The sequence below is a fragment of the Podarcis raffonei genome, chromosome 4, assembly GCF_027172205.1.
Source record: "Podarcis raffonei isolate rPodRaf1 chromosome 4, rPodRaf1.pri, whole genome shotgun sequence".
NCBI classification, from domain to species: Eukaryota; Metazoa; Chordata; class Lepidosauria; order Squamata; family Lacertidae; genus Podarcis; species Podarcis raffonei.
In genome coordinates, this window is record NC_070605.1 from 20,180,949 (window position 1) to 20,208,194 (window position 27,246).

The following is a 27,246-nucleotide window of genomic DNA, read 5'->3' on the forward strand; positions in this document are numbered from 1 at the left end:
GCTTCAACCGCTCCTCATAAGGCTTGGTTTCCAGACCCTTGATCATCTTGGTCGCCCTCCTCTGCACACATTCCAGCTTGTCAACCTCATTGTCAACCCTACCTACCCGCAGACTGTCTCGCCAGAGTGGTGCATGCTCTAGTTATCTCCCGCTTGGACTACTGCAATGCGCTCTACGTGGGGCTACCTTTGAAGGTGACTTGGAAACTGCAATTAATCCAGAATGAGGCACCTAGACTGGTGACTGGGAGTGGCCACCAGGACCATATAACACCAGTCCAGAGAGATCTGCATTGGCTCCCAGTACGTTTCTGAGCACAATTCAAAGTGTTCGTGCTGACCTTTAAAGCCCTAAACGGCCTCGGTCCTGTATACCTGAAGGAGCGTCTCCACCCCCATCATTCAGCCCGGACACTGAGATCCTGCGCTGAGGGCCTTCTGGCGGTTCCCTCATTGCGAGAAGTGAGGCTACAGGGAATCAGACAGAGGGCCTTCTCGGTAGTGGCACCCGCCCTGTGGAACGCCCTCCCTTCAGATGTGAAGCAAATAAGCAGCTATCCTATCTTTAAAAGACATCTGAAGGCAGCCCTGTTTAGGGAAGTTTTTAATATTTAATGCTGTATTGTTTTTAACACTTGATTGGGAGCTGCCCAGAGTGGCTGGGGAAACTCAGCCAGATGGGCAGGGTATAAATAATAAACTATTATTATTATTATTATTATTATTATTATTATTATTATTTTATATTCTTAAATTGTGATGCCCAGGATTGGACACAGTATTTCAGGTGTGGTCTGACCAAGGCAGAATAGAGTGGTACTATCACTTCCCTTGATCTGGACACTATATCTTGTGCTTCAGCTCCCTCCTTGCAGCATTTACTCTGTTATCACCAGATTGGGCATTGCTTTAATTTTGGGTGAAGCATATTTATTTCACTAATTTATGTACCACTTAATACCAGGGTACAATGGAGAAATAAAAAGGATATGATAGAAATAGATAGAAATAGAAGGATATGATATCAGTTAAAATTAATGACATCATCAGAAATACAACATGATTACTTGCCACGAAATGTGCCATGTCTTTGTACTTATGGCTTTTTCCGCCAGTGTTATTCCTGTGGCAATAGTACACGTTCCCGTGATAGCTGCATGTATCACATGGTTATCATGCCCCTGTAGCAGCGATCTGTTGGACAGTCCTATGGGCAAAAGCAGCTCAAGCCGAACATTTTCTCTTCTGATTCCCTTCCTTTTCCCTCCACTCTTTTGACTGTATTGTGTTTGTTTGTATGAGGTTTTTGTTTTGCAATGGCAGGCTTAAGGGAGGTGAGAGTCTGACAACATACCGGCTGCACTGGGAGATGTGTGATAGGCAACGGTAACAAGGTTATTCCTTGTTTAGTGTGTAAGTTAGGAGAACAAAATCCCCAACCAGACTGCATGGTGTGCTTGCTGTTACAGATCTCTGTACTGAAGCAGTCAAAGCAAGTTAGACAAGGCAAACTCCATGGACAGATGCAACGCAAATAATCTCCTGCTGTAGAATCACTGAATTGGAGGGCTCCTGTAGCCTTTCTCAACATGTGGATCCCCAGATGTTGTTGAACTACAACTCCCATCAGCCCTAGCTAGCAAGGCCAGAGCTCAGGCATGATGGGAGTTGTAGTCCAACAACATCTGGGGACCCACAGGTTGAGAACCGCTGCTGTAGGTCAACTAGTCTGCCTCCTGCAGGAAATCTGGAGCAAGTGCATTCCTAACAAATAGCTGTCCAAAGGACTGACCTTAGTCCTTCGGGTAACTTGGTCTTGGCAGTTTCCGGCTTTATACACTAATAGTTTCAAATTAGCTTGGTAATCAACTGGCAACCAGGGCAGAGCTTCATGCACCTGATCCATAGAATCAGAAAACTGCAGAATTGGAAGGGACCTCAAGCGTCATCTATACCTCAAGAGTCATCTGCAGTGCAGTGTGTTCAGGCCAAAACTACTAGCTGCAACCATCTGCACTTGATGCAATTTCAGAAGATCCTGCTGGATCAAGCCAATGGCCCATTTAATCTAGCATCCCATTCTCACAGTGGCCAACCAGATGCCTGGAAGTAATAGTTGAGCACAAAGCACTCTTCCCTCCTGAGTTTCTAAGCAACTGATATTCAGAAGCATTGCCTGTGAAGGCAGAGCACAGCCAATGTGGCTAGAAGCCACTGATAACCCTCTGCTCCATGAATTTGTCTAATCCTCTTTTAAAGCTATCTAAGCTGGCAGCCATCACTGCCTCCTGGGGGAGCGAAACCAAACAATTTCCAAACCAATCTCAAGGGCAGTCCCACCTGCAGCATATTGCAGCCATCCAGCCTAGAGGTTAAAGATGTTGCTGCATTGACAACTTGCCACAATCTGTTTTAGCTGTTTTTGGTACAGTGGTACCTCAGGTTACAGACGCTTCAGGTTACAGACTCTGCTAACCCAGAAATAGTACCTCAGGTTAATAATAATAATAATAATGAACTTTGCTTCAGGATGAGAACAGAAATTGTGCTCCGGCGGCCTGGCAGCAGCGGGAGACCCCATTAGCTAAAGTGGTACCTCAGGTTAAGAACAGTTTCAGGTTAAGAACGGACCTCCAGAACGAATTAAGTTCGTAACCCGAGGTACCATTGTATTGTGTTTTTAAAGTGTTGCAATGTGTCTTGGCACCTTGTGGTGAAAGGCAAGTAAAAGAAATCAAATTATTATTATTGCTATTAATAACCACAACACACACACACACACACACACACAGAGTGTGTAATTAAAAGACTACGATACCAGAGGAAAAAACAAAATCTCCTCAAAGCATAGAATCATAAAACTGCAGAGTTTGAAGAGACCCAAAGGATCATTTAGACCACAATGTGAAACCATAGTAATATACTATGAAAACATCTTAAGAGTCATGGGACATGACTGCTGTGTGTCCACTAAGTACCTATCTGTGAGGTAAATGGGGATCAGAAAGAAGTATGGTCAGCAGCCATCTGGACCCCATCCCCCTCCATAATATGCAGACAGATATATCTATATATAGATATATAAATATAGATATAACCTCTTAAAAAATCCACCCTGCTTGTTCTGTGCCACATTTATTCCTTTAAATTCTGAAACACTCCTTTCTCTCTCTCTTTTATCCTTTCCCCCAACTTTGTTTCAGAATCCCTTCTTTTTTTCTTCTTCCATAAATCTATTTTATTTGGGAGCTAAATAAACATACCTCCATAAAAATAATTGCCCCAACATTATTAGTTCCCCAGTGCAGTCCAGTAACCGTGCACAATCTGTGTGCATTCCATTTATTTATTATTATTATTATTATTATTATTATTATTATTATTATTATTAAAAAGTAATAATCATAAAGAAATAAGAATAAAGAGGTTCACTCCACCACCGAGACCATGCCATTGTAATTATCTAACCTCCCAAAATTTCAACACCTCTTTGGATGGTTTGACCCCTTTCCGTTTTAACAGTACAAATTCTACAAACACTATCCACAGAATCTCTTCTTTTGTCTTCCTTTCTTCACCCCACCCTCCACTCCTCTGACCATTCCTATTGTGTCAGTCAATTTTATGCTGTATTCCTACAGACAGGAAAATTGCCTTTTACAAATTTATTGTACAGCGTGCCTAGTAATTTGGGTGCTTTATAAATAAAATAGGATGGTGATAAATTCCTAAGGTGGAACCAGTCCAGTGAGGGGTTATAAGCCCAATTCAGCACCTCAGAAAAGCTTCCCCCCCCCTTTTTTAAGTAATACCTAGAGTTCAACTCATTATGATTTTCTAATACATTAACTGGGTTACTTGGGGAACCCAGCTGAGAATGAATCTCTTTAGAAGAGTGATCCTGTAGAGCTGGTAGCCTATCAGTTGGAAAGAGTTCCTTCCTGAACATGTAACAAAGTGTGTTGATGTTCCTTCCATTTCAAATTGCATCAGGGGTTGCTCACAGATTTTTCTTCAAATAAAAGTGCTGTAGTTGTCCTTAATGGCCAGGTAAAGGCTGATACCCATCTGGCCTGGATATCTAGTTACATTTGCAAAATCAGAGAGTGGAGAAGAAACAGTAATGTCGCAAAGGTACAGATGTAATCTTTGGCATTATCTGTTTTTATTGGCAATTAGGTTTATCCAACTGAAACTTTATTTCTCTCTATGGTATGACTTTAAACAGGTCTGGGATCCCTGGAACACCCCCCAAAAGAGATTGATTAGATAGATAGATAGATGATAGATAGATAGATAGATGATAGATAGATAGATGATAGATAGATAGATAGATAGATAGATATAGATAGATAGATATAGATGATAGATAGATAGATAGATAGATGATAGATAGATGGATGATAAATAGATAGATAGATAGATAGATAGATAGATAGATAGATAGATGATAGATAGATAGATAGATAGTACAACTCTTATTATCCCTGAAGTATTGGCTATGTTGGGACTAACAGGGAGCGGGACTCCAACAGCATTTATTTATTTCCAAACAACAACAACAACCACTCAGTTTTGCCATGTCATAAAATATGACAGTTGACACATTAAAGCATTTTTTAAAAACCAAACTTTTTAAAAAAGTTGACTGGCCAATAAAATGAAACAGTTGGGAAGACCTGTCGACATAAAAAGGTCATCAAGCAAGTCAAAAGCGAGGGTGCCTGCTGGAGCTCTGCTGGAAAAGAGGGCTTCACACAAAAGCCTGACTTCTAGTGGATGCTAGTTGGGCCTCTGTAAGTGCATAGAAACTCACAGCGCTCCTCCAGATTATCTTGGCGATCGAGCTGAGATTTAAGAGTTCAAGTGGTCCTTAAGGTATCCTGGACACAAGCTCTCTGGGGCTTCTGGAGAGCAGTAGGTCCCCCCCCCCGACTTTGCTGGAAGTCGGGGGGGGGAATAAAAAATAAAAATGTCCAGTAGCACCTTAGAGTCCTGGCCACCTAGCAGTTTGAAAGCACGCCAGTGCAAGTAGATAAATAGGTACCGCTCCGGCGGGAAGGTAAACGGCGTTTCCGTGTGCTGCTCTGGTTTGCCAGAAGTGGCTTAGTCATGCTGGCCACATGACCCAGAAGCTGTACGCCGGCTCCCTCGGCCAATAAAGTGAGATGAGCACTACAACCCCAGAGTCGTTCACAACTTGACCTAATGGTCAGGGGTCCCTTTACCTTTACCTTAGCACCTTAGAGACCAACTAAGTTTGTTTGTATAAGCTTTTGTGTGCATGCACACTTCCTCAGATACTGGAAGTCTAAATGCAAAGGAAATATAAGAACATTACTGGATCACAGTGGCTGAGCAATGTGCCTTCAGGAAGCCCTCAAGGGATGCTTGTAGGCAATAACTCCCTCCTGGCTGCTATACAGAGACATACTGCAGATTTGATCCCTGGGCCCTAGTCTGACACCTCTAATTACTTCGCCACACTTGCCCAGGAGTAAACAGCACACCTATCAAGCTGTAGGCTCCAATAAATTAAATGGGAATTTTCTTCTTAGTCAACCTGGTTAGAATTGTGCCATACATTCTGATCCCCACATTATTCCTGGAGGTGCAGAGCAGGAAAGCTGATAGCAGAATTTGCATAGATAGAATTCTGGCTGGTCGCTGCTGGGTAGAGAATTCTGGATTAGGTGAACTTTTTGCTGCTATAAAACAAAGAATGAAGATGATAATAATTTTGGCAATTTCTGTTCAGCAGATTATCTGAAAGGATTCTATTTTTGACTGAACACGCTGCTCGCCACTTCTTCATCCATTTGCACCCATTAAGGACTATTTTGCTGTGACTGTGTCCATCTCAAAAGGCACTTCTACACAGATTGGAAGCCAACTAGTAGGTAAGATAGATTTAATATTCCATTGGAAGTGTTGACGGGGTGCTGCTGTGGTTTTCGGTTACCTGAATCGCAATGAATCTGAGATGTGTACGTTTCAAAATAAAAATGCTTCCAGATATATATTCTGAATTGAGTAATCCCATTAATGTTACTGAGATGATACAGCAATGGTATCAAGAATCTGTTCTTGAATGGGTGGCTAATTCAAATGTATGTTTGCTAGTAGTATCTATTATTAGTTGATTTCTGTACATGTTATAACGCAAGGGCAACTTACCTGTTTCATCATCTCCCCTCCCCCCCAAGCAAGATTTCTTGGATCCTAAGTGTTGACATTTGAGGTTATACCTCCTATAAATTTTGTTGTATTGTTTGATTAACTGTTGTTCTTTAATTGGACTTGTTACCTGTTCAGCATCCTTGGTGGGAAAAGGCGAGTTGGAGTGAAGAATGAATGAACAAATGAATGAATGAATGAATGAAAGCATACTCTATCTGCTATGTGGAAAAATCTCACATATTTGTATATCTCATGGAGGTACATTATCATGAACTTAATAATCAATTGAGTGGATTTATTTCAGACTTTCATCCAGATTTTCTCTCTTTTTTAGGGCTATCAGTTGTGGGACAGAACCAAAATTTCTCTCTCTGTTTCACTGTCCTGTTCCATAGGGTGTTTCCCTTGTCTATTTTTGATACAGGTATCTGCTCTGTTGAGAGTATGTGGCTGTGCAAACTTTTGGGGGAGGAGGAGATTTGAGCACTTAGAACTATTATTTTATAAACAAAAACAACACCTGGTGATAAGTCAACTCGCCCCCCCCCCATTTCAGCTGTTTCACCTAACCCCTCAAAGCCTCCTCCTGAAAATATCAGTCTGAACCATTGCAGTCCACACCCTGCTTTCCCCAAAACTTACATCCATGCAGAATTCTTATGCAGATTATTTTCTTTGCACATGCAGAGTTCCTTTGCTCCTTGGGGTGTGTGTGTATATAACCTGTTATAAAAGTGGCTGTGCAAACTGATGTGCTTTATACTGATGAGCCAATTGACAGACGTTGAATGTTTTCATTAGCTGCAGTTTGAGAATCTGCATCATTTTGCCAGGAATGCAGTGCTGACCAATTTATTACTTGGATTTGCATTAATAGCTACGAGTCATGATGGCTATGCTCTGTCTCTGTAGTCAGAGACAGTAATTAGTTTTTTAAAATAACAACAACAACAATAAGTGGTGTAGAATTTTTATGAAATTGAAATAAATAAATAATACTTGTGCTTGGATCCTGCTTACGGCTTTCCCACAGGTTGGCCACTATGAGAAAAGGATGCTGGACTTGATGGACCATTGGCATGATCCAATAGGCTCTTTTTACATTCTTGTGTTCTTGTGATACATACTCAGCCCTTTCCTCAGTGCACCTCTGTCTTGGCTTGTGCAACAGGTTGTGTGTCCAACGTGCCAATTTTATTTCCCCCCAGCAGAAAGTAAACCTGAAAGAATCAGATGTAAGGAAAGTTTGAGACAATCAATCAGGATTCTGCACAACAGAACTGGCGATAACCTCACAGTGGAAATATATATTAAAAAATGGGCAGCATGTCTGTAGAAGAGTAATTGCTTCTTCCCCATGAAGAACAGAATCTCTTCTCTACATATATACATCTTTCCATGGTTCAAATAAAATTTCCAGTGCTTATGCACACAAATATTCACAGGCTGCCAACCATGCTGTTTCATGTGGTGTTAATTTATAAGGTGTGTGTGCATGTGATAAATTGGAAGATGCACTAATTGTGTTCTTTTCTGCTTGCACTGCCTTCTCCGCAGGTTACTTAATTAATTGCTCACCTGCTTTCTGCTTTTAAAGCTATAAACTTTGTGCTTGCTCCTCCCTCTCCCCAAGCAGGTTAATTAGTTGAGTTGTAAGGTGTAGTCTCTTCCTTCGTTTCCCAGTCCCTTAGTCAGTATTGGTTTGCTGGACATGCCATTAATTACCACAGGGATGCAGCAATCAGTGTGCTCTCTTGTCATTCTAACAGCAGGCATGTCAATTTCATTTAGATTTTGTTAATTTCACCTCCTCTGGCAATTTCTCCATAGCTTAACTGACAACCTGATAGGGCTTCTGTTTACAGAGAACTGGCAAAAGGAACTGGCTGACTGTGGATGGAGCATTGATAGGTGGAGAATGAAGGGTAAAGTTGATTCAGGAAAACATGGGACAATATAGTGCCTTTGGGTGGTTTTTCTTTTATTTGAACTTTTGCAGCCTTACCAAATTTTAATTGACGTATGATAAAATAAACAAGCCACGGTCTTACTTCCAAGGAATAAAAATTTTTTTCCCTTCCAGTAGCACCTTAAAGACCAACTAAGTTAGTTCTTGGTATGAGCTTTCGTGTGCATGCACACTTCTTCAGATACACACGAAAGCTCATACCAAGAACTAACTTAGTTGGTCTTTAAGGTGCTACTGGAAGGAAAAAAAAAATTTTGTTTTGACTATGGCAGACCAACACGGCTACCTATCTGTAACTGTTCCAAGGAATAGTAATTGCAACTTGTGGGAAACAACAACATTCCCTTGGTTATATATAAATATAAAAGGGGATAGCTAACATGCGTGTATCATGTACAGATACTAGATATTTGTGCAAAGAAGTAAACTTCCAGGCCTCTATCTTCTGTCTGGAACAGTGGTGTTCAATTTTTATTTTTATTTACTTTCCAGATTCAATAGTGTATTGAGGAATAGTGTATTGAGGAATGCCTGCAGATTGGATACAGAACCCCACTGTGCTGCAGAAAATTCAGTGATTTATTCTAGGCCACAAACGTGCCTGCACACTCTCTTACCATAGTGGTATATGCTCTGGTTATCTCACCATGCGCTCTGCATGGGGCTAACCTTGAAGGTGACTCGGAAACTACAACTAATCCAGAATGTGGCAGCTAGACTGCTATGACGGACAGCTGAGCTAGACCATAGTCTGGTGATGCAGTATGTTGGAACTCCTCCTGACTGTTGGAGCCTCTTTCTGATTGGCTACCAAGACACCTAGCCAGAGGAGCATGGAGCTAGCACTTTGGGAGAGAAAATAAAAGGAGCATTTTCTAAGAGATGGTTCAGATTGTTTGGTGGAGAGCTTTAGAGAGTTGGCTCTGATCTATGTATAGCATCCACTCTGAGGACAATATCTACAGCTAGAGAAAGGAGACTCTGAGCTTAGATTGGAAGACAGTGTGTGGTGTCTTGCGAGAGTATTCAGACAGGTGGAGGGCTGAGTTTGAGCAAGGAGGAGCAGAGCTGTGAGAATACAGTCTACATGGGTCTCATTTTAGTCAGGAGCGGAGTGATCTTCTAGAAAGAGAAGACACCCTAACCAGTTAAGAGGGGTGTGGTGATCCCCTAGGTTTGCTATACTATTCAAAGTACCTCAGGAGTGTGATTGTTAGAAGGTGGGGAATCTGACAGAAAGTACCCCCTCGTTTAAGAACCAAAGTGTTAAGCTGCAGCACCTATGTAATTAAGCTGAGGAACTGAAGTGAAAGAACTGGAAATAAGCTAAGCATTTACCATCTAGTCTAAAGGTAAAGGTAAAGGTACCCCTGCCCGTACGGGCCAGTCGTGTCCGACTCTGGGGTTGCGCGCCCATCTCGCTTAAGAGGCCGGGGGCCAGCGCTGTCCAAAGACACTTCCAGGTCACGTGGCCAGGGTGACAAGCTGCATCTGGCGAGCCAGCGCAGCACACGGAAACACCGTTTACCTTCCCACTGGTAATCGGTCCCTATTTATCTACTTGCACCCGGGGGTGTTTTCGAACTGCTAGGTTGGCAGGCGCTGGGACCGAGCAACGGGAGCGCACCCCGCTGCGGGGATTCGAACCGCCGATCTGACGATTGGCAAGTCCTAGGTGCTGGGTTTTACCCACAGCGCCACCCGCGTCCCACCATCTAGTCTAGAAACCTGCAATTGAAGAGTAGTAACTGAAATAAGCAACTGAAGTTTAAAAGAAGCTCTGCTGGGCGTGCGGATGGGCCACAGAGTTTCCAACAGCAACTGGGGGGTGGACCACTTCTGCTGACCTGCATCTTGACGTGGTCCAGATCCCATTCATGACCCCTTCAGCTCTCCATCTGGAGGCTGATAATGGGTATGCACCCAGTGCCTGAGCCAAATCCTACCTACATCTGTAATCAATAAAGCTGTGGCCAATTTTCAATCCCAGATGTCAACGGGGAGGAGGGAGGGGATGAGAGCTGTGAGTGAGTCCGCAAAAAGAATGTGAATGAAGAAGAGGAATGCAATTTTAATAAATAGCGAAAAAGAAAACAAAAAACCCGCTCTTTTTAATAAGTGGATTATTAAAGTATAGCACATTCTGCAAGCACAAAATGAGCCCATTTCATTTCTATGCTTGCTGGCAACCTACTGCCTACCAAGGTAGTAACAACAGCTGTAAGTCGGAGACTTTTGGGTCTCAAGCTCATTATCCAGATGGATGATGTCTATCCAATTAAATTTTATTGTTGAAGAATGGAAGGGGATGGAGGAGCAAACGTCCCGTTAACTGGTTTTGCTCCATAATGTACCTGAAGAGTGAATTATATCTTTGCAGTTCAAAACACCTCTAATTAATTTGTAGAGGTGTTCCTCTTCTTTTGTGACCTGGTAATAAACAAGCAATTGAGGTTGCCGGGAAGAAGAAGGAGCCTTGTTAAAAAGCGTATAGCCCTGTGTCTGTGCGGAAAGATTGGGAAAGTGCAGAGTTCAGTTGTGGCGATGTCAAACTGCATTCCCTTCCTGAGCAGCTAATTGAGAGTTATATTGGAGGTGTAAGAGAGCCATTGAAATAAACGAGAGAGATGGACCACTCCAAAACAGATATAAGTGAATTAGAACTGATGAACCTGATTAGAGTGGATTCACTGTGTCACTTTAAATACACTCCAGCCTCATTCATCTTGTTGCACCTGATCTGTCATTGCAGGACCACTTACAAAGTGTTCCAAGCAGTTTAACTTGATGATGGATTATTTCATGTTTTGTATGCTGGGAAGGGATTTGATTGAAGGGCAATCCATTTGATAAAAGAGCGGTCGATTCCAGTCCCTGGCCTGCACCGTTTTTGACTTCTGACTGGTGCAGCCACCGCCGAGCTCAAACTCCATGCAAGAGTTTTCTACAGCTGGCAAGGGACCAGCTGCTCTAAATTTATCCGGATTATACAAATGGCAGGACTCCCCTGACCTACTAAGCCAAAAGTGTTGTCTCTTTCTCGCTATTTAATATTCATGAAATGCACTGTAGCTGGGAAGGGAAAGGAAGTGTGATGCTCTTCTTTTTTCCGAGAGGAAGAATGAAAGACAGGATGCTGGAGGAGGTTAGATACCCTTCCAACAATACAGCTGCATAATCAGAATCGGAGGCCTCTAACAGCATCTTTGAACCAGAGCAGTGGGCGGGGGGGAGTTGGTAGATCTGATCTCGGGGCTTCATGCATCTGATCACAGAGCTGTAAAAACAGATAGGCAGACTTTGTTTTATGACAGTGGTTCTCAAACCTTTTTCTCTGGGCCACACTTTCAGAATAAAAAGTTGCTTGTGCCACACCGGGGTTTTTTAATTGATAAGAAATATATTGGGGGGCAGGGACGCGGATGGCACTGTGGGTTAAACTACAGAGCCTAGGGCTTGCTGATCAGAAGGTCGGCGGTTTGAATCCCCGTGTTGGAGTGAGCTCCCGTTGCTCAGTCCCTGCTCCTGCCAACCTAGCAGTTTGAAAGCACGCCAAAGTTCAAGTAGATAAATAGCTACCACTCCGGCGGGAAGGTAAACGGTGTTTCCGTGTGCTGCTCTGGTTCGCCAGAAGTGGCTTAGTCATGCTGGCCACCTGACCCAGAAGCTGTATGCCGGCTCCCTCGGCCTATAAAGCGAGATGAGCGCCGCAACCCCAGAGTCGGTCACGACTGGACCTAACGGTCAGGGGTCCATTTACCTTTATATGGGGGGGCAACAACTCCTAGCAGTGCTTGATTTATAACCTAGAACACAACTGCTTTATAATGTGATCAGGGGACTTCCAGAAAGTATAAAACAATGCAGCTACATAATAACATGAATCATTCCCAAAATATAATTATAAATGAGTCTTCTGCAGCAATTTGTCCAAATAGTGATTCTGGATCACAACTAGGATTGTCCTCAGAATTACTTTAGGCTCTTGCTCTCATTTTGAAAAGATATCTATCCATTCTGTGTTGTTGTGTTTTTTTAAAAATGATACTACAGTGGTACCTCGGTTTACATACGCTTCAGGTTACAGATTTGATATCCCTTTAAGGAGTCTCAAAGCGGCTAACATTCTCCTTTCCCTTCCTCCCCCACAACAAACACTCTGTGAGGTGAGTGGGGCTGAGAGACTTCAAAGAAGTGTGACTGGCCCAAGGTCACCCAGCAGCTGCATGTGGAGGGGCGGAGACGCGAACCCGGTTCCCCAGATTATGTGACTACCGCTCTTAACCACTACACAACACTGGCTCTCTTTATAGCTTTGAAAAAATGTGCATATTTGGCAAAGTTGCATACATATCAGTGGTACCTTGGGTTACAGTCACTTCAGGTTACAGATGCTTCAGGTAACAGACTCCGCTAACCCAGAAATAGTACTTTGGGTTAAGAACTTTGCTTCAGGATGAGAACAGAAATTGTGCTCCAGCGGCGCGGCAGCAGCAGTGGGAGGCCCCATTAGCTAAAGTGGTGCTTCAGGTTAAGAACAGTTTCAGGTTAAGAACGGACCTCCGGAACGAATTAAGCACATAACTAGAGGTACCACTGTATAATATACGACACTGAAATCTTTAAATGTTTCTTTTATTATTATTTAATTTTCAGTTTTACAATTTAAAATACTCATTTTGCATCCTTAAGATATTAATGACTCCCCTTCTTCTCTTTCCATGGTTCGTTTTACATAAAAATCTTTAAATGTTTCTATGATTGTGCTTGAATCTACCCACCACACTTGCCATCCTCTCCCACCACATTAATATGGCACGCCACATCCTTTGAGAACCACTGTTTTATGATATGAAACACAAGATGGCCATTCCTGTCAACCTACCCAGAAAAACAAGGACATCCAATTTTCGCCTCACAAGAGTGGGGCTGCCATTTTGGGTGTCTTGCTCTCTCGTGATTTCGGAATGAGATCTCACCACCCCCAAAAAATCTTTTCTCAGGTCCGCAATCTCACACAATGCCCCCAAACACATTTTTCTGGGTCTGCTATTTTTTGCAGGTCATGTGATGCATGCAGGATTTCATAGCTGGAAGATGGTGTCCCAGAATTGGACTGTGTTGTTTTGAAGGGTATGGATGACATCTGCTCCCTTCGAAATGTGAATCTCATTTCACAGGAATATAGAAAGTTGCCTTATACAGAGTCAGACCATTGCTCAGTCTTTAGCATATGCACCACTTTATACAGAGTCAGACCACAGCTCAGTCTTTAGCATATGCACCAAAGTCCTTTAGTAAAACAGTAGGTATACGTTTCGGTAATACCTAGGTATATATGTATTTTGTTTTTCCAACTTGATCAAAATTGTTTATTATTTCATAACAGGTAGATAGTTTAAGAGCTTAGATGGCTTCAGCAGCGGGCAACTGGAGCCCCCCAGAATTCGGCGCCTGGGTGCCCCCGCACCCCTTGCACCCCTGGGTAAAGATGGCCCTGGGTCCACCCATGTAGAAATATAGATATAGATAGATACAGTGCTTCTTTTCTGTGGGGACGCAGGGGTACACATACCCCTAAACATTTTGTGAATCTAAGTTTGGCCTCATTGAAGAGCAGTATTTTGATATGAGTAGGAAAATCAGAGTACCCTAAACATCTTTTTAGAAAAAAGCACTGGAAAGATATATAAAATACTAAGGAGGAGACCTGCTCCCACCAAAATCCCAGTAGGGACTGAGGATGTTCAATGGCCACAGAATGCTGACAGTGTGTTACTGGGAGGTAATGGAACACCAAAGGATGGGGAATGAAGTGGGCAGAATCTAAAATTGGGGGAATTCCTCGCTTCAACGTTTTGTCGCAGATCTCATTTATCTGTAATTCCAGAGAACAAAAATGCTCATTTCTTACTTTGGAGTGGGAAACTTTCATTTAGCTTTGGGTTTGGTGCACACACAGAGATTTTACTCTCTCCTCAGAATTTACATATTTCTCCTTCCAATGTTCAGTGAATTAGATACTATAGATCCTTAGATGGTTTGAGGAGAAAGCGCAAAGCTGGAAAGTGGGGGCGGGGGATGACCTTTGTATTTGTTACCTCAGCAAATCATGTTGTTCCCCTGGCCCAGCGATGCGTAGAGCTGGAAATAACGAAGATGAGTACAATAGACTTTCCCATAGACTGACTTTTCCAGGTCATTTAATTCTCTCTTGTGTCTTGAGAGCCTTTTCCAACACAGTTAATGATAACAGATTGTCACATTATCCCGTTCATGGTGACCTGTTTGGCGACGTGCCAAAAATTCTATCTATGCAAAGCAATGCGGGGGAGGGGGGTGCTTTCAGTGCCTGCTAAAAAAAAGACCCACCTGGTGAAGATTTGTTTTTAAAAAAATAATTAAAAGAAAGAGAGAAAAACTATCTGCTCAAGATGCCAAATAAACCTGGTTCCTAATCTGCTTACTTATGATGCAAAGTTGGGGTGCGTTGAACCCTTCCCTTCTTTGAGGGAGTTTAGCTTGTCCTATTAAAACTCTTCACTCACTGTTTCTAATAAGAGCATGTGGACAGCTGTGCAGGATCAGGCCAAAGGCCCATCTTGTCCAGCATCCCATTCTCATTGTGCCTTACCAGGTTCCCACCAAAGTCCTGCAAGCAGGACCTGAGTGCAACAGTGCTCTCTCAACTTGTGATTCAGAGAATCATAGAATTGTGCAGTTGAAAGGGACCCTGATGATTATTTAACCCATCCTCCTAAAATGCAAGTGACCCATATCAAACTCGTGACCCTCGCCTACTACCTTAGTGCCTCTTGGGATGGCCATATTTTCTTTCTTAGTAGCACACTAAAGAATGTGACAAACTAACATCTCATTCTGCAGTTGGTTAAGATGAATTACTTTAAGCTGATTTAGACCCAGCTCACTTCACCAGCGAAATCAGCTTATAACCAAGTATCTGAACATGTGGTTGGAATTTTAAGGAGTCGCAGGAATGGAAAGCTCATGCATTTGTTTAACTGATTTCTATGCTGCATTTCCAGCAGTGGCAGTGTGTGGGCCGTGGTTCAATTTTCACAGTGGAGCGGCCCAATCCAGTGCTCTTGAAACAGCCCATGGATTGGAGTACAGCTCCCAGCTGAATTTTACACCTATCTGAATCATAGAATCATAGAATCATAGAATCATAGAGTTGGAAGAGACCACAAGGGCCATCGAGTCCAACCCCCTGCCAAGCAGGAAAGTGAATTTTGTAGTGAATTTTTGGTGTGCAAAAAAAAAAAGTATTTTACATAAAAGATGCCTGGAAGAATTTGTGTTTTTACTGGTGAATGTATTTTTAAAAATGTATTTGTGTGAAAAGTGTGCATTTTGCATTAAAATGTACACAGAATACATGTAAAATGCACACCATGGGGCAGGAAGCAATGGCACTCAAGGCAATGGAATCAGATGGAATGAATCTCTGAATAAGTATTAGCAAGACCAGAACCAGGTGAAATTAGCTGCTTAACTCAGGCCTCTCCAATAATCTCCTCCATGTTCTGCCCAGGCTCAGCACGGCCTAGGAAACAGTAGCACTGGCCGATCTTAATGTCCATTGCTATTGTTTGGTGAATTTGTGTGGCGAAGACTGCTAAAGTCCTGTTAATGGTTTCCATTCATTCATTTGCACACTTATACCCAACTTTTCTATCATTCATGAGGAAGGTCACCTCCCACCTTTAGTAAATATCCTCTCAATGTTCTCTGCATGAGCAGATATTTGCTGAATATTTGATATCTGGCCTGAGCTTTTGACGTCCAGGGATTCTGCAGAAACAGCAAACAACATTTGACAGCATCCGAGATCTGGCACTGAGCAGCAGTCAGAATCTACATGCAGACAATGTCAACAATGGACAGCAGCAGACATGCAGCAATCAGGATTTCACAACATCTGACAGCCGGCTTGCAGGAGAATTTAGTAAACTATATATTCATTCTTTTACCACATGGTTCTGTGATGGTGCTACACCAACAGCTGTGACTCATGGCTTTTGAATGTAGGCAGACCTGCCATCAGCACATGGTATAACTGCAATTGAGCCTAGACCATGACATGCCTTTTTTCCAAATCCCCAGCTCAATACATCGCCAATATGTACCTGCAGTGAAATAGCCCTATGCATCACAATATGTGAGGTCCCAACTTCAGTTCCTGGCTACAGTTTCCATGGGGGAAAGTCACACACCCATACAGCTTAGACCAAACAATGAGAGTGCCTGAGTAGCTTTGGCATCATTCTGTTATCCATCTCATGCATATGTAAGTTCCAAAGGCAAGTCAGAAGAGGATAAGGAGAGCCCTGGTGGATCAGACCAAAGGCCCATCTAGCCCAGTTCATTGTTCCCTCAGTAGCCAACCAGATACCTATGGGAAACTGACATGCAGGATGTGAGGGTTCTCTCTCTCTCTCTGTTCTCCAGCAACTGGGTCTCTGATACTGAAGATCCATTGATAGTCTCATCCTCCATGATGCTAGAGCTCTTTGCCCCTCATCTAAATGTGAGCCTTCCATAATGAAGACAGCTAAGCTGAGTCGTCATCTTCTTCAGCGATCACTCGTAGCTGAGTAAGATTGCCTTCCATAATCACAGTTTTAACAGTGAGACCATAAATGACTGTGGAGGCCAATTCTGGATGCACACGTCCTTCCACAGTGGGGACATAGTTTCCAGGCAGGAGTTGATCATGGTGAGGGTTTGCCAAGCGTGCCTTCTTCTTAGCACATTTCTCCCTTTAATCCTGAGTTTGAGCGTCTTCAAAGCACAAGACACTTTTGGTGAAGGCTGTTCTCCAATGAAGACAGCCAAGCTGAGTAGCAATGCATGGAAGGTTCCCTTGTCTGCAAACCATCTGGTGTGGACTGTCACACAGCTGCCACAATGTCCAAGAAGGCACATTGCATTTCTTTTCTTAAACTTTGGGTGTTTCACAGAATCACAGAACTGTAGAGTTGGAAGGGACCCTAAGGATCATCTAGTCCAACCCCCTGCAATGCAGGAATATGCAGCTGGTCCATACAGGGATCGAACTGGCAACTTTGGTGTTATCAGCACCATGGTCTAACCAACTGAGCTATCCAGGCTGGTCCGGTTAGTCAACTCAGGGTAGGATAGTCTTAACAAGACCCATGGCTCCTCTACCCTGCTTTGGTCCAGGCCCTGGGCAGGGGGTTGTATTTTGCCTAAAGCATTAGGTCACAATAGTTCACAAGGTATTCCAGCTCTCTAGGATGTAGCACAGTGACTGAGCATCTGATTTGCAGGTTCCGGGTTCAATCTCTTGGCATCTCCAGGTACGGCTGGGACAGAACACTGTCTGAAATCCTGGAGAGCTACAGTCATGATCAGTCAATCCAATACTTAATTCACACCTTACTTTTTTATTTTTAACTCTTACTCAAATGGCTCCAAATGGAAAACTATACACCTCAGTTACCTTAGCTAGTGTGATTCCCCTCCCCCCAACACACATCTCAGTCTTGGTGTCTGCTGATGGGATTTGTAGAGACACCATCTATCAATGTCTCAAAGTTATTCCTATTGTTCAGCCAATTTCCAAATACTAGCTTCAGAAATATCCCCCCCCCCTTTTCAGGATAAAGTTGTCCTTCAAATATTTATGGATTTTCATCAGATCCACCCTTCAGCACCATTTAATGAAGATATAAGCACCAGGCATTCTTAATCTTTCCCCTTAAATCAAATTTACCAGTCTCCTAATTTCTGCTGTTTTCTGACTGTTTTCTTCCCCAGTTTTTATTTCTCAATTCATGTATTTATTCCATTTGTAACCCCAGTTTTGGTCCAAAGGTTCCTAGGGCAGTAAGTTGCAGGGAAAGGATAAGAGGGTTGATTCAACATAAGGCCATTGGGAGCTGGTTGGCTGCTGGAGATGTGTTTGAAATTGCTGTGCCTGCTTATGATGAGCTGCTACTGTACAGAAGTCATTGTGCATGGAATGAAGCTTCCCTGTCCCCAGCACTGAAAAGCAGGGATGGTTGTCTAGCCTGCCAGGCTCACTTCAAAGAAGGAGAGAGTGTTCCAAACACATGAAGTAGTCCAACAAAATCTGGAAGGTTAGAGCTTCTCTTCCTTTTCCTAATTCAGGTCTTAGGCTGTAATCTGAACTACTAAATCCTATTGAATCTGGAGGCAGTTGGAGGATGGATAGCGGCTAACAGATTGAAGTTGAATCCTGACAAGACAGAAGTACTGTTTTGGGGGGACAGGAGGTGGGCATGTGAGGAGGACTCCCTGGTCCTGAATGGGGTAACTGTGCGCAGCCTGGGAGTCATTCTGGACTCACAGCTGTCCAGGGAGGCGCAGGTCAATTCTGTGTCCAGGGCAGCTGTTTATCAGCTCCATCTGGTACGCAGGCTGAGATCCTACCTGCCCATGGACTGTCTCGCCAGAGTGGTGCATGCTCTAGTTATCTCTCGCTTGGACTACTGCAATGCGCTCTGTGTGGGGCTACCTTTGAAGGTGACCCGGAAACTACAACTAATCCAGAACTACAACTAATCCACCAGTTAGACTGGTGACTGGGAGCGGCCGCCGAGACCATATAACACCGGTCTTGAAAGACCTACACTGGCTTCCAGTACATTTCCGAGCACAATTCAAAGTGTTGGTGCTGACCTTTAAAGCCCTAAACGGCCTTGGCCCAGTATACGTGAAGGAGAGTCTCCACCTCCATCATTCTGCCCGGACACTGAGGTCCAGTTCCGAGGGACTTCTGGCAGTTCCCTCGCTACAAGAAGCCAAGTTACAGAGAAGCGAACGACTCTGGGGTTGCAGCGCTCATCTCGCTTTATTGGCCGAGGGAACCAGCGTACAGCTTCCGGGTCATGTGGCCAGCATGACTAAGCTGCTTCTGGCGAACCAGAGCAGCGCATGAAACACCGTTTACCTTCCTGCCGGAGTGGTACCTATTTATCTACTTGCACTTTGACGTGCTTTCAAACTGCTCGGTTGGCAGGAGTGGGGACTGAGTGACGGGAGCTCACCCCATCACGGGGATTCTAACTGCCAACCTTCTGATCGGCAAGCCCTAGGCTCTGTGGTTTAGACCACAGCTCCACCCGCGTCCCTCCCACGAGAGGTGGAGGACTCATATGCCAGCTGGAATGGTCACATCAGATGGTTGTGGTTTCTCCTTCCTTGGAAGTTTTTAAGCAGAGGTTGGATGGCCATCAGCCATGGATGCTTTAGCTGAGATTCCTGCATTGCAGGGGGCTGGACTAGATGACTCTCGGGGTCCCTTCCAACTCTCCAATTCTATGATTCTATGATTTGGATGTAGGCATGGCTGAGGAGGAGAGGTAGACAATGGAGACTGCATCTCAACAGCAGCCAGGAACAGATTTAAAGGCAGATAACCCAGGTGACTGCCTAGGATGCTTGTCATGGGACATTATCCTGTATCCTAATAACTATCATTTCGGTCATGCGACTTAGATCCCAATCTTCAAAATTCAGGCCCACATTCACCTGCTGTACCTTCTCCCAGAGGCTTCTAAATGGAGTTTGGAATAGAGTTTGGAATAACTTACGCTGGCGTAAATTACGATGGAGTAAGTTATGCCAGTTTCTTATGCTTGGCATTGCTCTGTAATTTGTTATCTGGATATGCCAAAATTGCATCATCCATGCATAAGATGGAATCTCCAGTATTTATCAACGTGCAAGAAAGGGGGGGGGGAATAAAAGAATTCCACTTTCTTTTACTCAGGCAGCCAATAGAAGCAAATACTAGAAACAGTACAGATTTACCTATAAACACAATAACACTGATAATCACTTCTGAAGCTGGCAACATCAGTGCCCATTCAACAAACTGTGTGTTTGTATGATCACGGTCAGATCTATACATGCACATTTATGAGACGGCCAAATGGTATATGTGTGATTCCCCCCCCCCAAAAAAACCCCCACTTTTCTACTGAAACCTCTTTTTACTCTTCTTGAAATTGCTTGAAAGTTTTTCTTTGTCAGGAAATTTCAAATATTACCTCAAGGCAGAATTTAGAAGCAGTTAGTCTCTCCCCCCCACCCCACCCCCACCCCCTGGCCTTAATCTTACTTTAACTGCACAGGGCCAGCTGCAGTACAGTTTTCAGATACTTTTTAAAGTATCAACTACCTTGCGGAGTTCAAAGTTGACCAGAAACAAAACTCTCCCCAAAGCTAGCTATGCATGTTGGTTTGGTTTCTGCTGCCAACAGTAATTGGAACTGTGTTTGGAGGGTGGAAAACACACATGCTCTCACCTCCAAAGCAACTTTGCTACAGGAAACTCCTGGTCTTTATTTCCTACAGCACCAGGTAATACACAAAGGGCTTGCCTGCTCCCTAAATGCAATGCTGTAGCCAAAGGCTATGTTTTTCAGAGCAGCATGCTTAAAGTTAGTCATGATGCAATTCCAATTAACATTAATGAGATCAGTGATAATAACCATTCTTGCATTCTAGTGAAAACACACCTCCAAGGTGCTTGGAAGAAGAGATTAGCCAGCACAAAACAAAGTTTAAATAAACATGCAAGAGGGAACAAAACCAGAATAATATTAACATTGATAAGGTTGCTGGAACAGTGCATTCCTCGATTATCACTACCATGTCAAGCACACATTTTATTTGATACATTTCTGCTTCATTCATGACTTAGCCATGTAAAGGCTAAGACTGCAATGCTAACCCTGCTTACTTGGGAGCAGATCCAACTGCATTCAATAATAATAATAATAATAATAATAATAATAATAATAATAATAATAATATAAAATAACAATTTATTATTTATACCCCGTCCATCTGGCTGGGTTTCCCCAGCCACTCTGGGCGGCTTCTAACAGAACACTAAAATACAATAACCTATTAAACATTAAAAGCTTCCCTAAACAGGGCTGCCTTCAGATGTCTTCTAAAAGCTTGGTAGTTATTTTTCTCTTTGACATCTGGTGGGAGGGCGTTCCACAGGACGGGTGCCACTACCGAGAAGGCCCTCTGCCTGGTTCCCTGTAACTTGGCTTCTTGCAGTGAGGGAACCGCCAGAAGACCCTCAGTGCTGGACAAATAGCCACCCAACCTTTGCTTAAAAACCTCCAAGGAAGGTGAGTCCACAACCTCCTGAGGGAGACCATTCCACTGTGGAGCAGCTCTTACCACCAGAAAGTTCTTCCTGAAGTTAAGTCAGAATCACCTTTCTTGTAACTTGAAGCCATTGGTTTGAGCTCTAACCTCTCTGAAGCAGAAGAAAACAAGCTTGCTCCATCTTCTATTGAGATATTTGAAGAGAAAATAAGCTTGTTGGTTTTTTGGCAACCCTTAATATATTTGAAGGTGGCTCTCATATCTCATGTCCTGACATCACTGCATTGTGAGTTTTCCTCTTCCTGCTGTTCTCCAATGACTGCCACTTATTTGTGGGTTTAGAAAGATTAACAGTGTGCTGAAATCACATCACATGCCCAATATTGACGAGAGAAGAGGAGAAAGGTAGACGTAAAGGTTCTGATTTTGGCATCAGCCTTGGTCTTCTGTAAGATCGAATTCCAGCCCAAAGGGTTTAACAAATTATTTCCTAGAATGCCAGCATTTGTTATTGGTGATGCACTAGCAATCCTGTACTGGTTCCTGATTAATTGGGTACTGTAATGGATGATTTTTATTTAACCTGTTACCTATCCAACCAAAAACCTAGGTTCCTTAAGAGGTTTAATGATATTACTTCTATATCTAAATTGAGCTATTTTAGTTTTGCAAAGGTCAGGCAAATGTAAAATTAAAGGATGTACTGAAGGAATATGGGAAAGTGTTCAGGCTTCAAAGTCCTGTAATTGCTGTAATAAGTGGTTTTATTAGCATCAAGTACAGTGCTAAAGTGGGAGACTGATAGGTGTGGACTGTGAATGGCATTTAGAAGGAGATGGATATTTAGGGTTCTCAGTTGTAATCTTTGGGACCAGAGCAAGCTATAAGACTGACAGAAGAGCAAATACAACACTTGTATTAATGCACATAGGGTACTGTCAGCAGACCTGTAACAGAATCAGCTAATTGTTGCTGAAAGCAGAGTATAAATTAAGGTAAAGGTACCCCTGCCCATACGGGCCAGTCGTGCCCGACTCTAGGGTTGCGTCCTCATCTCACTCAAGAGGCCGTGAGCCGGCGCCGTCCAAAGACACTTCCGGGTCACGTGGCCAGAGTGACGAAGCTGCTCTGGCGAGCCAGCACCAGTGCAGCACACGGAAACACCGTTTACCTTCCCGCTATAAAGCGGTACCTATTTATCTACTTGCACTTAGGGGTGCTTTCGAACTGCTAGGTGGGCAGGAGCTGGGACCGAACAACGGGAGCTCACCCCGCCGCGGGGATTCGAACCGCCGACCTTACGATCAGCAAGTCCTAGGCACTGGGGTTTTACCCACAGTGCCACCCGCATCCCAGAGTATAAATTAGGGGTGGTCAAATCTGGTTTTTCTTAGTTTCTCATTTCCCCAGGCTTAAATTCACTTTTCCAAATTACTGTTTTCTTTCAAATGCCAGTAGTGGGTGGGGCCACAGGCAAAATTGGGTGGAGCCATGAATTTACAATTTTACAACAAACTCTTTTTCTACCCTCACACCCAGCTCTATCCTCCCCATGCGGGAAAGCAAGAGTCAACATCAGAGTTCAAGCATATACTCTAGTTAGGCAAAAACACTAAGAAAGTGTGAATCAAGGTGAGTGAGGGATTTGGCTTGGGGAGAGTCTCAAGGGTCAGTTAAATGGGCCTGGAAAGTTTCATTTGGCCCCCAGACCTGAGGCTCCCCCCCCCTGTCTAAAGGCATAGTTAAGCTTATTCACACAAACATCAAGTGTATTACAGCAATGGCTCGAAACACTTGCACATCTTTGCTTCCTGCTCCTGGCAAGCTAATCTTGTCTATTTATATCTACCACCCAACACAGGATTCAGTTTTTAGCAAAAGCTAATAATAATAATAATAATAATAATAATAATAATAATAATAATGGGTCAAAATCTGAATCCCGCACATGACAATCGGTGCACATATCTGGCTCATCTAAGGTTAGAAACTAACATTCACATACACATTTTCCCCTTCTGCTTCATGCCCAGATGGTTGTCTGAAATATGACTCTCTGCTGCAGTGTATGAGGGGGAGGACAGCTGTGACTAAGTCTCTTAAATAAACCATCAGGAGGTTGTGGAAGGGCTTCAGAAATGATGAGTGGAGAACATTTCTGCAACAGCTTTGGTTACTTTCCATAAAGGAGCGTCACAGAACTCTGAGACAGTTTGCGGGCAGGTAGGGTCTCAGCCTGCATACCAGATGGAGCTGGTAGACAGCTGCCCTGGACACAGAATTGGCCTACGCCTCCATGGACAGCTGCGAGTCCAAAATGACTCCCAGGCTGCGCACCTGGTCCTTCAGGGACCATGGTTGCCTCTGCTAAATTGGAAAGTGAATTTGCAAAGTCATAACTATTTGCCTAAGGTGAGTCATGCACTGCTACTGAGCTTTAGCAGCAACTTCTACATTGCATTTCTGCCCAGTCTCCCTAGAGTGTTACTCTCAGGGTGATAATGTGCCTGAGACTAAGGATGGGCAAATCTGTCAATTTCAGTTTCTGTCAGTTTCTGTCACTTTCCTCTCTCCATTTTTTCCACATCAGATATTTTTTTCCCCTTTAAGAACTATTCATGAAAATTCCCCAGCATGCTCTTAACCTGAGGTACCACTTTAGCTAATGGGGCCTCCTGCTGCTGCCTCAATTTCTGTTCTCTTCCTGAAGCAAAGTTCTTAACCCAAAGTACTATTTCTGGGTTAGTGAAGTCTGTAACCTGAAGCGTCTGTAACCTGAAGTGACTGTAACCTGAGGTACCACTGATATATATGCAACTTTGCCCGATATCTACATTTTTTCAAAGCTATACTCTCTAATGCCCCCTCTCTGGTCCTACCCCCAATCCAGTGTCCTGAACTTCTGTGCAATACAAAAATAAGATCACAGAGACCATTGGGAAAGCTTTGGCCTCAAATAATACCTCTCAAAGGACGGAGGGAGGGATTATGTTGGCCTTTGAAGGTAAAGTAATTTCTTTCTATCTCAGGTAATCAGTGTTTGTTTCTTGAGTCAATTTCCATCCGCGTTGGTGGAAGATGCAAGTCAGAACAATGACCATGGTTACCTTGTCCGGCGAATGTGCAGTGAAGTGGTGTTTTGCGCTGTCACTAAGAAGATTAAAAAAATTCTTGAAAGTTGCTCAAACGTTGCTAATACTCACGACACGATGGGCGAGAGATTGTGCTCTCAACTCCCAGATATTTTTAATGGCATTTTCAGACACAGCGTGCAACATCTTATTAAGTTTACCATTAACCACCTGACATAAGTCATTGTACAAGTCAACAGACTTGTTAGTTAATGTTAACAAATGTGACAGTCACACGCCACTGCCCCTTCCGCGCCTTTCATCTTTTATTATGTCAACGTTATGTAAGCACGGTCTTCAGGAGGACAAATCAATACCTCTGTAGCAAGTGTTTATCATAATCCAACAAGCATGTTGACTCCCCACTTCCTGCCCTGCTCAGTGTGCCTAGGAATATATATCACACACGTACAAGCACAGGCAAGAGGAGCTTATGAGGGGAGATGCAGTGTTTTCTCAGGACACAAAATTGAGTCCAAAAAGTTACAAGGCCTACACGGCTGTGAGTGCTGAAGGCTGCTTCCTGCAAGGCCCCTCCACCTGGCCTAGAGGATGGGACCCAGACTCACCAGAGGTGCCTGAGGAGACCAGAGGGACATTGCTATGCCTGACAACAAACCCTAACTATTGGATTCTTCTGCCCCATCGTTTTGTGCCTGCCAAACAGCCGTGTCATACTTATGATAATATTTTATTCTCTTGTTAATTATTTCTTAAATGTGCGTTTTATATTGGACTTCACTTCACAATGGTGTTTTAAAAAAAATGTTTAAGATTTTTTTGTTAATTTTGTTTGTGTTAAATATGTATTCTGTAGTTGACCTCCTTTGTAATGTTTTATTTTGAAATCATTAAGATAATATTTTAGTTTTCTGTTAGTTATGTTGCTTTGACTGTATACTCTATATTTGACTTTCTTCAGAAATGTTTGATTCTGGATTGTTGTATTGACGTTTTAATATGCTGTAAACCGCTTTGAGATTTTTCTTAAAAATATAAAGCGGTATAGAAATGAAACGAAACAAACAAACAAACAAACAAACAAACAAACATAAGAATGTATAGGAAGAGCCCTGCTGGATCAGGCCAAAGGCTCATATGCGGCCTCGGCCCAGTATACCTGAAGGAGCGTCTCCACCCCCATCATTCTGCCCGCACACTGAGGTCCAGTGCCGAGGGCCTTCTGGCAGTTCCCTCACTGCGAGAAGCAAAGCTACAGGGACCCAGGCAGAGGGCCTTTTTGGTAGTGGTGCCCTCCCTGTGGAACGCCCTCCCACCAGATGTCAAAGAGATAAACCACTATCTGACATTTAGAAAACATCTGAAGGCAGCCCTGTTCAGGGAAGTTTTTAATGTGTGACATTTTGATGTATTTTTAATCTTTGTTGGAAGCTGCCCAGAGTGGCTGGGGAAGCCCAGCCAGATGGGCAGGGTACAAATAATAAATTATTATTATTATCATCGCATCCAGCATCCTGTTCTCACAGTGGCCAGCCAGATGCCTGTGGGAAGCCCGCAAGTGAGCATGGTGCAATAGTGCTCTGCTCACTTGTGAGTTCCAGCAACTGCAATTCAGAAGCATACTGCCTGCAACACTGGAGGTAGAACTTAGCTATCACTGCTAATCACCATTGATGGCCATATCCTCAATGAATTTGCTGAAATCCCTTTTAAAGCCATCCAGGTTGGTGGCCATCTTTGAATCTTGTGGGTATGAAAACCATGGTTTAACTGTGCACTGCGTTAGGAAGGACTTCCTTTTGTCCGCCCTGAATCTTCCAAAAATGCACCTCCTTAGATGGCCTCTGAGTTCCAGTACAGTGGTACCTCGGGTTAAGTACTTAATTTGTTCCGGAGGTCTGTTCTTAACCTGAAACTGTTCTTAACCTGAAGCACCACTTTAGCTAATGGGGCCTCCTGCTGCTGCCGCGCGGCCACTGTGCGATTTCTGTTCTTATCCTGAAGCAAAGTTCTTAACCCGACATACTATTTCTGGGTTAGCGGAGTCTGTAACCTGAAGCGTATGTAACCCGAGGTACCACTGTATTACGAAAGAGGAAGGGAAGCTGTTCTCAATCCACCATGAAGGAATTCTTCATGGCAGAATTTTAAGACCTACTGATATATGTGGACCAGATTGTAGTTGAACTATAGCTCACATCATCTCTGGCCATTGGTCGCACTGGCTGGGTTGTTGCAGTCCATTTGAGCCAAGGGCAAATGGCCTCTTGAAATTCTCCACACTCTCTGTGGGAGGGGGAAATGGGGAGACCGTTCCACTAAATTTCTCCAGGAGGGGAGATTTGATACTCTCCTGCTTTCCTCTATGTCAGCCTTTCTCAACCTGTGGGTCCCCAGATGTTGTTGGACTACAACTCCCATCACCCCTAGCTAGCAAGGCCAGAGCTCAAGGATGATGGGAGTTGTAGTCCAACAACATCTGGTTGAGAACCGCTGCTCTATGTGTTGTGCTTGCAGTGAAACCATAGAGCAGTGGTGGAGAAGGTCAAGCTTGGGGGCCAAAGGCTCCCCTCCATCTGGCCCTAAGAACTATTCCCAGGCTACATCTCATCCTCAGCTACGCCCCCCTTGCCCTGGCCACACCCTTCACCAATGATAATTTGCACGCTGCTCTTGATATGGTTACACTCCCTCTGAAGGAGTGGGTGCATAGCTTGGGCATACTTCTGGACCCTTGGCTGTTTCTTGAGGTTCAGGTAGCCTGAGCAGCACAGAATGCTTTCCATCAGCTCCATTCATACCCTCCAACATTTCTCTCATGAAAATAGGGATCTCCCATTTCATAATGATAATTTTACTATT

General features: G+C 43.6%; 1 protein-coding gene across 3 annotated transcripts in view; it reads left to right on the forward strand.

The window, feature by feature from the left end:
• CNTN5 (contactin 5) overlaps positions 1 to 27,246 on the forward strand; it is a 667,536-nt gene that overhangs the window by 206,153 nt on the left and 434,137 nt on the right. For 2 of the 3 annotated variants that reach the window (XM_053385670.1, XM_053385673.1), the window contains exon 2: positions 5,762 to 5,900. The gene's annotated coding sequence lies outside the window, so the exon portion shown is untranslated. Of the gene's footprint in view, positions 1 to 5,758; positions 5,901 to 27,246 lie in introns of all 3 variants that reach the window. The other variant, XM_053385671.1, reaches the window with a different exon arrangement.